Below are 13097 nucleotides of genomic sequence, written 5' to 3' on the forward strand. Positions count from 1 at the left end.
CCACATTTCATAGGCTTTTTTATAATCAATAAGTCTTGGTACAATAGAAAGAATTATTGTTGCTAACATTGCTTTGGTAGTGAAATATAACTATCTTGTCAAAAATTTCAGCGACATGAACACTGTGAATGCCATCATTATGCTTGATATTGTTGTTTGCGAGCGAACATTATAATTTACAGTTGTACGAGCTATAGGGCATGCATTATAAGATAGGCATAGTACATCAATCAAATATTTTGAAAAGTGGTTTTAGAAAATAACAATTAGAATTGACATGATGCAACATAGCAAGAAGTGAATGATATGAAAATGTTTATTATCTCTAATGATCAATGTTGTCAGAATCGAGATCTTACATAAGATCGAGAGAGGACATTAAGATCGTAAAATATAAAATCGTAATTAAGATCGGAAGATCTTACTCAATTAATTTTATAAAATCGAGAGATGATAACAAGATCGTAAAATATAAGATCGTCACCAAAATCGTAAGATTTTACCAAAAAATAATACTTGAAATATTTTATATTATATATTTAATAGTGCATAACTTTGAATATTAAATATAAATCCATAAAGTCTAAATCGAAAACATAAAATAATTAAAAGTCTCAAATCTTAAACCTAAAATAACAAAGTCCATAAAATAAAATACTCAAAATTATAAAGGCTAGTACAAATCACAAATACGGCGATAATTTGGATTATCCCCCATAATGTCATCTCCTTCATCTTCACTAATCTCATCATCTCCTCCACCACCATCATCATCATCATCATCATCATCATCATCATCATCATCATCTCCATCACCTTCGTCTGCATTTTCTTCTTCATTGTCACTTTCTATAGTTTCAAGGACATCAAATTCATCTACACGTGTAGTTGATTTATCACCAGTACTTTGCATCAAATCTTCATCTAAATCAGCCACATTTACATGATTACCACCTGCATTTTCTTCCCCAGCAACACACCACCAATCATCATCATTTTAGAAATCATCGATTGTTAGATCTTGCTTTTTCCTTTCAGCCTTATTCTTGGTCAATCTTGTATTTACCATCACATACACAAGATCGTTCATAGTCTTTTGTTTCAACCGGTTTCTTTTCTTCGTATGAACCTTAAAAGAGGAAATATTAAACTAAAATGCATAACATATAGTAACTATAAAAAATATATATGATAATTTGAAAACATACCATCTCAAAAGCACTCCAGTTTCTCTCACATCCAGAAGAACAACAGGTCAAACTTAACACACGAATAGCAAAGTTTTGCAACTCTAGGTGTTCATCACCGTAAGATTCCCACCATTGAGTTGGTGTCTTGTTTTCTAGTCCACGTTGAGCTATTTCACTCCCAAAGAACCCTTTTTTACTCTTAAAATCTTCAAGCTGACCATCAATTTTATTCACCATATTCATGTCTCCTCCCATCATCTTTTTTAAACATGCATACATCCCTTGTTTAACTTCATTATCTGCTTTGAAATTAGGTTTGTAATGCAACATTGGATTAAGATAGTAACCCGCAGCATGCAAAGGCCTATGCAACTGTTTGTCCCATCTGTGATCTATAATCTTCCATAAAGGTTGGTAGCTTAAGAAAGAAAAGATTAAATTAGTTCATAAAGAAATACTTATATACTGTTTATATGAAATAAATCAATCTAAGATATTTTGTAAAATTATACCTTTTTTTCTTATTATTGTAGCTAGTTTGAATTTGCTCTTTTGCCTGATCCATTGCTTCATAGATATATCCAATGGCTGGCTTCTCATCAGAATCCACCATACGTAAGACTTTAAGTAATGGAAAAGCACCCTTAAGGCAAATAACCAAATTCTTCCAAAAGTTTCTATTTGTGACTATATTTTCAACCAATTTCCCATCTTTTGTCTTGGCAAATTTACTATCCTTCCATTCCTTAGAAGTGAACATCCTATACAATTCTCACTTCTTATCATTCAAGCAACCCAAACATAAATATGATGTTGCAAAGCGAGTGGCACCAGGTCTTATCAATTCACCTCCTGCCGTATAATGATGCAATAAAGTTATAAGACCTGTCCTAGCATAAATGTAAGTTGTGATCTTTTTACCCGAAGCAATAATCTCCTTATGCATAGGTATCTTGCTCTCAAAATCCTCTAACATTAGATCAATACAATGAGCTGCACAAGGTGTCCAATAAAGCATATTCCTCTTGTCCATCAACATTTGTCCAGCCAACTTGTAGTTTGCAGCATTGTCTGTTACAATTTGAACAACATTTTCTACCCCCACTTCCTCAACGATGTCATCCAGCATTTTGAAAACTTTATCAGATGTCTTTGAAATGCCAGATGCATCAATTGATTTTAAAAAGAAAGTTCCCAATAGGACAATTGACTAAAAAGTTTATTATAGTTCTCCTCTTTTGATCCGTCCATCCATCACTCATTATTGTACATCCAAATTTTTTCCAAGCAGCTTTATGCTCCACCAATATGCTATTTATTGACTCAACTTTTGTCTTTAAATGTTTACCTCGAATGTCATGATAAGATGGTGGCTTATATCCTTTACCATATCGGGAAATCATTTCACACATCTTTATATATTCTTCATCTTTTACAACATTAAAGGAAATAGCATTGTTGTAAAAATAAGTTGCAACTTGTAGGTCAGTATCCTCTTTTTCTTTTTTCTTAAAAGCATCGTTGATAGTTGATTGAGAAGTTATCCCCCTCTTGAAAATATTTGCAAGACTTGAAGAATCAGTTTTTTTTTTCTTTTACCATCTTCCACATCAACCTCTACTACATCTTCACTTAGAGTTCTCTTCTTGATGAGTTTGGTTTGCAATTTATGAATAATGGTCCACATTTCTTTGCGAACTTCATCAGGAACAGATATGCAGGATTCAACATTACTATTTGTCCCTGCTAAATGATGCTTAAATCGAAAAACACCGCCGGTATATTCAGTATGACAATAGTTGCACTTGATCTTTCTTGATCCATCGTTTACGGGAGTGCCATGTTGCCATCCCACATCTTGTCTTTGACCAGCAGCATTTTTTGCAACTTTCTTATTTCTCACAGGAACTGACATCCTACTATTACTACCACCAGCCATCTGTCCCATTAACAAAATAAAGTTAAAACAAAAAATTTTTATATAAAAAAATTTAATAATACAATTTTTTTTGAAAATTAAAACATGTAGTAATAAAAAACAAATAAATAAGTAAAATTAAAAACATTATATTTGAGTGTAAAATAATATCCTACAAACATATATAAATAAATAAGTAAAATTAAAAACATAATTTTTATAAAAAAAACAATTGAAAAAAAGTATATATATATATATATATATATATATATATATATATATATATATATTATATTTGAGAAATAAAAACAATTAAAAAACCTATATATATTTCTATTGTCACTGTTAGTCACGTGAAGAAGAAAAAGTTAAAAATTTAAAATCATTTTTGCTACTTCAATTTTTCCATGTTAACATTTTATATTATAAAGTTTTTTTTAAAGATTTATCATATAATCATATTATAAAGTATAAACATCTAAACTAATATCATCTTGGAAGTTGGAATAAAGTCTGACGGTGGTGACAGTGATGCAATATATATTTCCAAGAATCATTATTAATATTATATTATATTATATTGAAAAGTAATAGTAATACATTGAATCCAAATAACAATAGAGATAGTCACGTGAATTTCAAGAGCCAAAATCAATTTTCCAAGGACCATAATTAATATTATATTATATTATTTTGGTGGAAGATGAAAATGCATAAGGTAAAACAACAGAGCATAAAAACGATAGACACAAAACAGAGCATAAAAACGATAGACACAAAACAGAGCGCTTACTTCTTCTTCTCCGGCAGCGAAATTTCTGAACCTTGAAGTCACTGCCGACTTTGCAGAAGCCTTCGGTTCGAATTCAGAGCAATTGAAAAAAAATTAGGTATTTATGTATTTATAGCATGCGGGTTGTAAACCGGGTCGCACTTTACCGGGTAAATAAAACCTATATTTTTCAGATTTTGTGGGATTCTTCTATGAGCCTTTTAAATCTATTCATTTTGCCCTGATTTTCGCTTAAAAACGATCTTGCTTACGATCCAGATCGGTGGAGGTGATTAAGATCGCAAAATCGTGCGATTCCACGATCTGGATCGCGATCTTGACAACATTGCTAATGATAGAACTTCTGGATTTGGATCAATATTGTACACCTCTTAGTGATGGGTATATTATTCCAACAGCTACAGATTCATATCATATGATCCAACTCCAAAAGGAGAAAAAATAACTTATTATTATAAAAAATTAAGAATGTGTTTGGATTAAAAAGTGAAGAATCTACAATGTTTCAGGATATCATTCCAACTACTGGGGATATCATTAGAAATAATTACCAGAATTCCAACTACCGTGTATCTCGTCGACAACCATCATATCATTTGCAAACGTAAGGTTCTTTGTCAACCATTACTATCAAAGAGTATTTTGTATTGGATACAATGAGATGAATATGTTAACAATCACTACATTATAAGTATTAGATTTAAGGAACAAAAGATGGTAAAAAACTCCTTTTAGCACTTGGGACAACAAGCTGCCTGCTCTGCTGTCGCACGCTCGCGAAAAATGATCAGAGTCGCCACTAATATATTTATCCCATCAAAGGGAAGGAATATCAGAAAACCTAAATCGAATAAGAACAAGGTCTTACGACCAGAGAAACTGGGTACGGTAGTCGGTTACGCAAGGGGAAGGTACTAGCACCCCTCACGTCCGTCGTACTCGACAGTATCCACCTATGTTTGTTTCTATCTAAAGGGTGTAATCTATGTCTAAAGCCTACATGCTAATGAATGCAAAATAAATACGGGGAAAAGAAAGAATTATTTACAATTGTGCTCGCTTAGGCCCCACGACCTAATGCCTACGTATCCTTTTAGGAATCAGAGCGCCGTAGTTAGGCTCAAATGTTTTTGTTTGTTTTGTGTTTTTTAGGTGAACAGAGGTTAAGGTGACAATCCATGATGCTCGACCCTGGGAGACTTACACGCCTAAGTATGAAATGGACTTAACTTGTTCTTAGAAGAGAAGGAACATTGGCTTGTGTTTTTTAATTGTAGAGGGATGATGAACAATTCCCACTACGGGGTCACTCATCATCTTTCTACTTTATTTTAATTTTAAACCTTTATTAGGTATTTAGAGTGTTTTTGGTTGGGTATTTTTTAAAGGGAATTATTTTGCGATTTGAATCACATAAGAGTGTATAAGTGGTGTCGAAACAGATCAGGGAATACACCCACTCACTTCTCTTCTACTTAGGTAAGTAATGATGTGATTCGCCTCTTCATTTATTAAGTGTTTTAAAGTTGAAAAAAAGAAAAGAAATGAATAAAGGGGGACTAACATAATTCTAACCTAATGATTGTTGTTTTATGTACAGAGGGAAGTCTAAGTCCTAATCAAGATTAAGCTAATAACCTAAAGGGAAAATACTAAGTTAAAGGATGAGAAAAAGTCATTTAAGTTGACTAAAGTCAATTTTAACAACTAGGGGTATTTTGAGTATTTCACAAAGTATGAAAATATTCACAAAAATAAAAGAAATAAAACCTAAACTAGCAAGAAAACATTCACAAGCATATTTATATTTTTATCAAGCCTAAAGCTATTTTTATGAATTAAAAATAAAAACTAAGTATTTCACGATTTATTAACCAATCAAACATTAAGGAAAATCAATCAATTAAAAAGTCAATTAAAACCCTAAAAATCTATGCATCCCCATTGGTTAAGAAAATATTTTTCACATTTTTTATTTGAGGAAAAAAATTGAATTATCAAGCAAAAGAATAAAAAGAAAACTATTTTTTATTATTTCCAAAATCTGTCAACAAGGGGTGTATTAGTAATTAATAAATGAACTGACAATTAGTGCAACTGGCGCATGGGCCTAAAACTCGAGGGTGTAGAAAACGAAATAGGCAAGCCCTGCATGTGACTCACACGCTAGTATCATCAACAAGGGGGTACGGTATAGTAAGAGCATCCTAAGCCCAATTCATGCATGGCCCAATGCAATAATCTAGATTATCATTTTTTTTCACATAGCATGCATGCTTTATTAATGACACTACGATTTATCCTAAATTGTGACATTATGGGCCAGTTTGTTTCAGCTTTAAAAAAATGGATTTTTTCTTTGTATTTTTGAAAATAGATTTTCTAAAACCGTTTTTCAAAATATTACAAATTTTTTTATATTCGTTTTTTCTAAAATGAAACACTAATTTTGACTTCTTATAACATAAACATACATAATTGAAGACCAAAACTTTATCAAAATCATAATTTTTTTAAAAAGTACTATTTCAAAAATGATTTTTATGAAAATCTATTTGAAATAGCTTCAAAATTAAGTGATTTTTTAAAATTTTGATATCCAAATTTTTTTCCTATAAATAGATGAAATACCTAAAATTACATTTTAAGAATAACTATTCAAACAAAATTTTCATTTGAAACTTTTATAAAAAATTTCTTTGTAAAAACATTTTTCACAAAATTTGATAACACTATAAAAATCATTTTTAAAAAAAGCCAAAACAAACGGGCCCTATAATGGCATGACGTGATATCAATTGGACCATTCTCATTTAAGTGTAATAAAACAAAAAACATAAAGCTGGAGCAATCACAGTGCTACACGCCGTCAACTAATCATTCGCAAAAGGACAAAACGCAACACAATGGGAATATAAACCAATCAAATGTCGCCATACCATCAAAATGGAAAGATAAAGTAGAATTGGAACCAGGCGCCGGAGACGACCTCTGGTCATCTTCTCCGGCGCAAACCCTACCGGAATCTACATAAAATTTCCAAAAATTTGCAAGGCTATCATCAATCAATTCGTAATTTTCCTCTGATCACGGATCCAGACTTAGTTTTTACATTTGACACCTCTGAAACTCTAACCGGAGGCATTTATAAACCCTAATATTGCCAATCTTCACGAAAACGAAAGACTCTGAGATCAAACCAAACCTTATATCATGCAAAGATCAAGCATATGCTTCAAACATTCAGGCAGCAAGTAATTCATAAAAAACATACTTTCGTTCAAGATCCAAAGATTCGCAGATGAATGCATCAAACAACCAGTAATTTCATATACATACGACATGCTTATACATAGTGAATGTGCTGAGGATTTTGAATCACTTACTTGTTCAGATTCTTGAAACAACAAAAGAGACGGAAAACTTCACGAATCCAAGCTTCCCTTAACGATGATGCTGAAGCGAAATAGTTCTTAACTTCAGAGAAATAAACTCATAAGTAAGAGACGTTAGATGATGAGCCTTGCTTATTTCATTTTGATGCAGTGATTGATGATTAAGATGTTGAAAGAACTGATGATGATGATGATGATAAAGATGAGAGGAAGAGAGTGGTGGAAGAAAGTTGAGGCAGTTATGGAGGTCGCAGGGGAAGGTTGAAGATTGTTGAAGGTTGTTGTGGTGGCCGGAGTTGATTGATTATGTTTGTTATGGTGGTGGCTGGTGGTGGAGAGGAGAGGAATGAGAGAGAGAAGAGAGAAGAGAATTTGAGAGTGAAAAACTGAAGGAAAAGAAAAATGGAGCATGTGTGTTGGATTTATGAAGGGATTTATATTTTATATGGTAGGTCATGGAAGTGTATGATGTTATGGTGTAGATGGTTGTATTGGATTATTTCCTCTACAACACTTAATGAACAAGGGTTGATGTTTGTAGTAAGCTTTTGGTGGGATTTTTGAATTTAAGAAAATGCATAGCCTAATGTGGTATGATGGTGCTGATGAGTCCTCACGTGCATGTCAATGCAGCAGCTTAAGAGCAAGTGTCTGGTTGCAGCCTTATGCTCAATGCCTTGTACCAAGAGCACTTCATGAAGCTCACTTCGTGGGTCTATATCTCCAACTATGGTGCATCATTTGACTTAATCTCAAGGTCTATGGGAAGAAGGGATGGAGCTATGGAGATTTGGAGTTAAGGGCTTCTTGTGATAGAGCTTGGAAGTGTAATAAAAGTGGCCATGAACTTGTCATGTCCCTTTTGCAAATATCATGCGCACATGCTGTAACACCCTTCTAAACCCCGCGGAAAATTAACATTAATCAGAGTAAAACATGAAAAAGGGTATTACAACTCTAATAAAATAAACAAATATTCATGTCATGCCATAAAAGGAACGATAAACCAAAATTATCCAGATAACATGTTAACACAGCGGAATATTCTTAACATCTGAATAATTAAACATCCGGAGTCAGAGACTCGCAATCCAACCATAAAACCATAAACAAAACAAGAGTTTATCAGTTATCTCTAAATAATGTTCCCAGTGTTACACGACCAGAGCATGACACGGACCCAACTGACTCTAACGAATTACTTGACGAGCTAATCCTCACCAAGTACAAAAGCTACTCCTAAATCTGAAAAATAACAACAATAAGGGTAAGTCTCATTCGCATTTAACCAATGCTATAAGACATAAATAATAAAATATCAATCACATATTATTCACCCAATTACAATTATGATCAGATCCACCACAACATAATTAATCACAATAATTACACAATCATCACATATTATAACATTGGACAATCTTCCATTCATGTTATAATAATACAAATAGCCTAATGCAATGCAACTATATGCATGTGGTACCAATCATGGGATAACCCATCTCACCGATCCACCACCATAAAGATTCGTCTACTTCTCTCACTAATTCCGCACAATGGGAATTAGCTACCGCTGTCCCACCACCATAAGGGATACAGCCCACAACATGATTATGAAATGCATGCATCACATACAACATGCTAATCATCAACACCAATCAACTGAATATCATAATCATCAACCAATGCAACAAACAATAGCCACACATAGTTATTCTATTTCTCAACCATCACAATATATATTTAACATCAACAATATATGTATAGTAATCATCAATCACAACCACGACATTGTAACAGATAAGGCATTCACCAATGTACTTGTACGCATAAACCATCACAACCAAATAAATTCGAGTGTTTTAAAATAAAATCGAATCACGACTCAAAACACCATTTTATTGTATAAATCATTTAATTAGCTTCGTCGTGCTCGAAACGACACTAAAATCTGACTTACGGTTTGAAAGATATGGGTTTTAGAAAATAAATTAATTTTTCAAAAAGCATCAGTGGTAACCAGTTACTGAAACCAGGGTAACCGGTTACTGACTTTCAAAATGACCATCACGCTGTTTTTTGTATGGGTAATCGGTTACTGCCCTTTCGGTAACCGATTACCGACTCACAAAATGTCATCCCTGCTGTTTTTACTACGAGTAATCGATTACCCACCCCTTGGTAACCGATTACTTCGAGTCTGCAACCCAAAATCACCATTTTTACAGCACCTGTACCAAATCCAAACCACACCAGAACGCACCATAATGTATTGCAACATCAAACAACATCAACAATTCCTCGCGTCGCACTTCCTCGCTTCTCTGCTCTTTCACGTTCAGACTTCTCTTCTCCTTTTTGGTTCTCTTCCCACAATTCCTTCTTTTTTTTCTATTTTATGAAAATAAGCTTATCATTAGCAATGGGCTTCACAACTGACACCCCCTTCTACTAAAAGCGACACTGGCCCATTAGCCTCATTATTCCATTTTTCTCAATTAACTCAAATAATTCTAATATTTAATCCAAAAATTAATTAAATTAAATAAAGAATTTTATGGGGTGTTACACATGCCTTAGGTCTTGGCTTGGAACCTTAGTCAAAATGCGACTTGATCAGGGCATGCCTATAAGTCTCTCTGCCTTGATCAATATATGTCCAATTATCATACCCTATGGCTTGTTGGAAAGAGGACATGGAAAGGAGAAGTTTGATACCCAGCTTGAGCCTTGAGGAAGCTTGTAGGTCTTTAAAATTGATGTTCAAAATGGCATGCCAGGTGTTTGTGAAAATGCATGCGTATAACCTGGAATCTTGCCCATCCAGATGTGTAGCCCTACTCAGTGTGAGAGTATGACTTTGGAGTCTCATAATTGATTCAATACCCACTCAATTTACTTGATTCTTGGCTTGTTGGATAGAGGGCTGATCGCGACTTTACGTTTCTATTAGTCGGAAAACTGCAAGTGCACAGTCGTGTCATGTAGTTTTAAAAGATATCGAATCCACAGGGACTATAAATCGATCTACTGTTATCTAAGGTTACTATGTAAAGCTAAGGCTAATGATTTTTGAAGTTTTTAAAAAGGGAAACTAAAATCTTAAATCTAGATAAAATATAAATACACGGACATCGGTATGTAATATGTCTAACCTAGGTAATCCGAAGTTTTATTGACCAGGCTCTTATCAAATCAAAAATCTTTATTAAATATGTCATTTAAAAATCCTCCTCTCAAACTCTCGCTCTATTGATTAAGACTACAATTCTAAATCATAATGTATGCTCTCGGTGTCCCATCAGATTTAGAAACGCTTTTTGAAAACATCAGAATTAAATAAAATGTCTTTTTCATGCAGATATTATTTAATTAAAAACCCTTATCTCAAACTCTCGCTCTGTTGACTTAGATTATGCTAATATCCCCTAACGTACGCTCTTGCTGTCCCGCTGAGTTTATAATCACTTTTTGAAAATAAATAATATCTAATTAATTTTAATACGCTCTTGATGTCCTAAAAACTAATGTCTTGTGTCTACTATCCGGTTAAATATCTCAAACTCTCGCTCTGTTGATTTTAACCTTAATTAGTTCTAAAATCTCAAACTTTTGCTCGGTTGATTTTATAACTTTAATAAATACGATTAGACACAAAAACAAGAAATATGTGATTTTTAATAAAACATTATTTATGCCAATTTATTTCGGATCCCTTTGGTTAGATTACTTTACATACCGATATCTGATTAAATTAGCCAAACATACTTATTAAATTAAACATGTATAAACAATCGTAATTAATTTATTTAGGCATATTCATCAGCATATAATAATTAATCATGCAATCAATAAAATAAATACTATAAATAAGAAACCTGGATAATAATAAAAATCGGAATTAAACTCTGAATCTTCAAGTACTCGAACTCACCACCACAGGTCGGTTGGATTGTTCTTCAATTAATTATTCAGCGGAAAAATAAAGAAAAGGAAATAAAAGACTTGAATCTAACATAAGGTTAGACCAGTTAAAGGTTCACAACAATTTCCGGTATAAAATTTTTGTGAGAAAAGTTGAACGAAAATAGAAACAAATGTTGGGATTAAAATAGTTGGAATGAAAAGAAAATAATACTGAACGAGAAACTGTGGCTGGAACTAAAAATGGTCCAACCCCTTTTAAATCCATCTTCGGTTCTTTCTATAGTGCTTGGTTCCTAACTTCCTTTTCTCAATCGTGGTTCTAGTCTTCCTGAAATGTGGGCACTTAGTGGAGTTCAACGTGGCGAGAAAATAGGAGGCGTGGGTCTTCCATTTGAAAGGGTCTTTGAGACGTGCGTCTCAATTGAGTAGGGGGTGGAGACGGGTGTCTCCACTTGATGATGTGGCCCTTGGAGTATTTTGATTGGAGACGGGTGTTTCCCTTCATAGGACGTGGGTGACGTGGCTTTGAACGTGTGAGACGGGCGTCTCCACTTGCGGGCTAGAGAGACGGGCGTCTCCAGCCTTGTGGGAAGGGCGTCTCACATGGAGACGTGGACCTTCAACATTGGGCCTAAGATGGCTGTATCTCCTTTTCTTCCTTTTGCACCTCCATTTCCCATTTGCTACGTTAGCTTTCCTTTCTGGGTCGATTATTGGTCTATTTCTTCTTCTTTTGCCAAATTGTTCTTGCATGAGCATATTATCTGAAACAATTAAAATACCAGCATAATACTAAAATAAAGTAATTTAATTAAAATAAAATACAACCATTTTTTATGTAAATCGATTCAAATATACTATATAATTTTGTGTTATCAAACTCCCCCACACTTAAACCATTGCTTGTCCTCAAGCAATATACCAACATGGTAGAAATAATTAAGCGCGATTTGAAACAAGGGCATGAAACGACTCCTAATCATACGTGGCCGCTAGGCTAATGTTAGATCGATAGGTACTAAGTGTTCAATTCCAAGGACATCGTTGTTAGAACAAAAAATGTTCTGATCCATATTCTTTGTTTTGATGATAACATTAGGTATCAATTTTGTATAAGACAATGTGGTACTCTAATCCTTTACATTTTCCATTTCAGGAAATATATAAAGAGTATGCACAAATAAGCATTCATAAGCACTGACTCAGAAAGTTCTGGATGGCTTCATCAGAACATGCTCTGGAAAGACATCAGGAGATGGTCATGCAGAATCAGAACATGAACTGGAAAGCATCAGAAGAATGGAAGTCAGAAGAACAAGCTCTGAAGTTCTGATGGTATCACGCTCAAAGCTCTTCAAAGTCAGAAGACAGAAGATGCTCTGCACCAAAGCTGATGGCTCTGATATTCAATCGTTGTTATCTACAAATCTGAGTCCAGAAGAAAGTAAAAGATGAAAGGCTGTAACGTCAAATCTCTGACTGACAAAAGGAACGTTAGAAGCTACAAAAGGCAAAGTCAGTAAAAGCAGAAAAAGCAAGGCTCGGGGTAGTTGACAAAAGTGTGAAACATTAAATGCAGCGTTGTACTATTCACACAAAGCATTAAATGCATCGCAACAATCATTTCCTCTCAAGCACCTATATATATAAGTTCTGTCCAGAAGCTGAAAACAACACTTGCACAAAACATACAGAAACGCTGTCAAATTCAAAAGATAAAGAACTTCATCTTCAACCCCACAACACTTTGTAATATTTAGTGAGTGTTAAGAATATAACTTAAGAGAAATATCACAATTGTGATTACAACTTTATTAGAAGCATTCAAACTCTTGTAAACTTTATTTTACATTGATTGTAAAAGGATTCCTAGA

At 33.7% G+C, this 13097-nt stretch overlaps 1 pseudogene; it reads right to left on the minus strand.

Moving 5' to 3' along the window:
* Positions 1-621: 621 nt before the first annotated feature.
* Positions 622-3129, minus strand: LOC131638601 (uncharacterized; annotated as a pseudogene).
* Positions 3130-13097: the final 9968 nt, after the last annotated feature.

Source organism: Vicia villosa, unplaced genomic scaffold, assembly GCF_029867415.1.
Source record: "Vicia villosa cultivar HV-30 ecotype Madison, WI unplaced genomic scaffold, Vvil1.0 ctg.002344F_1_1, whole genome shotgun sequence".
Classification (NCBI taxonomy): Eukaryota; Viridiplantae; Streptophyta; class Magnoliopsida; order Fabales; family Fabaceae; genus Vicia; species Vicia villosa.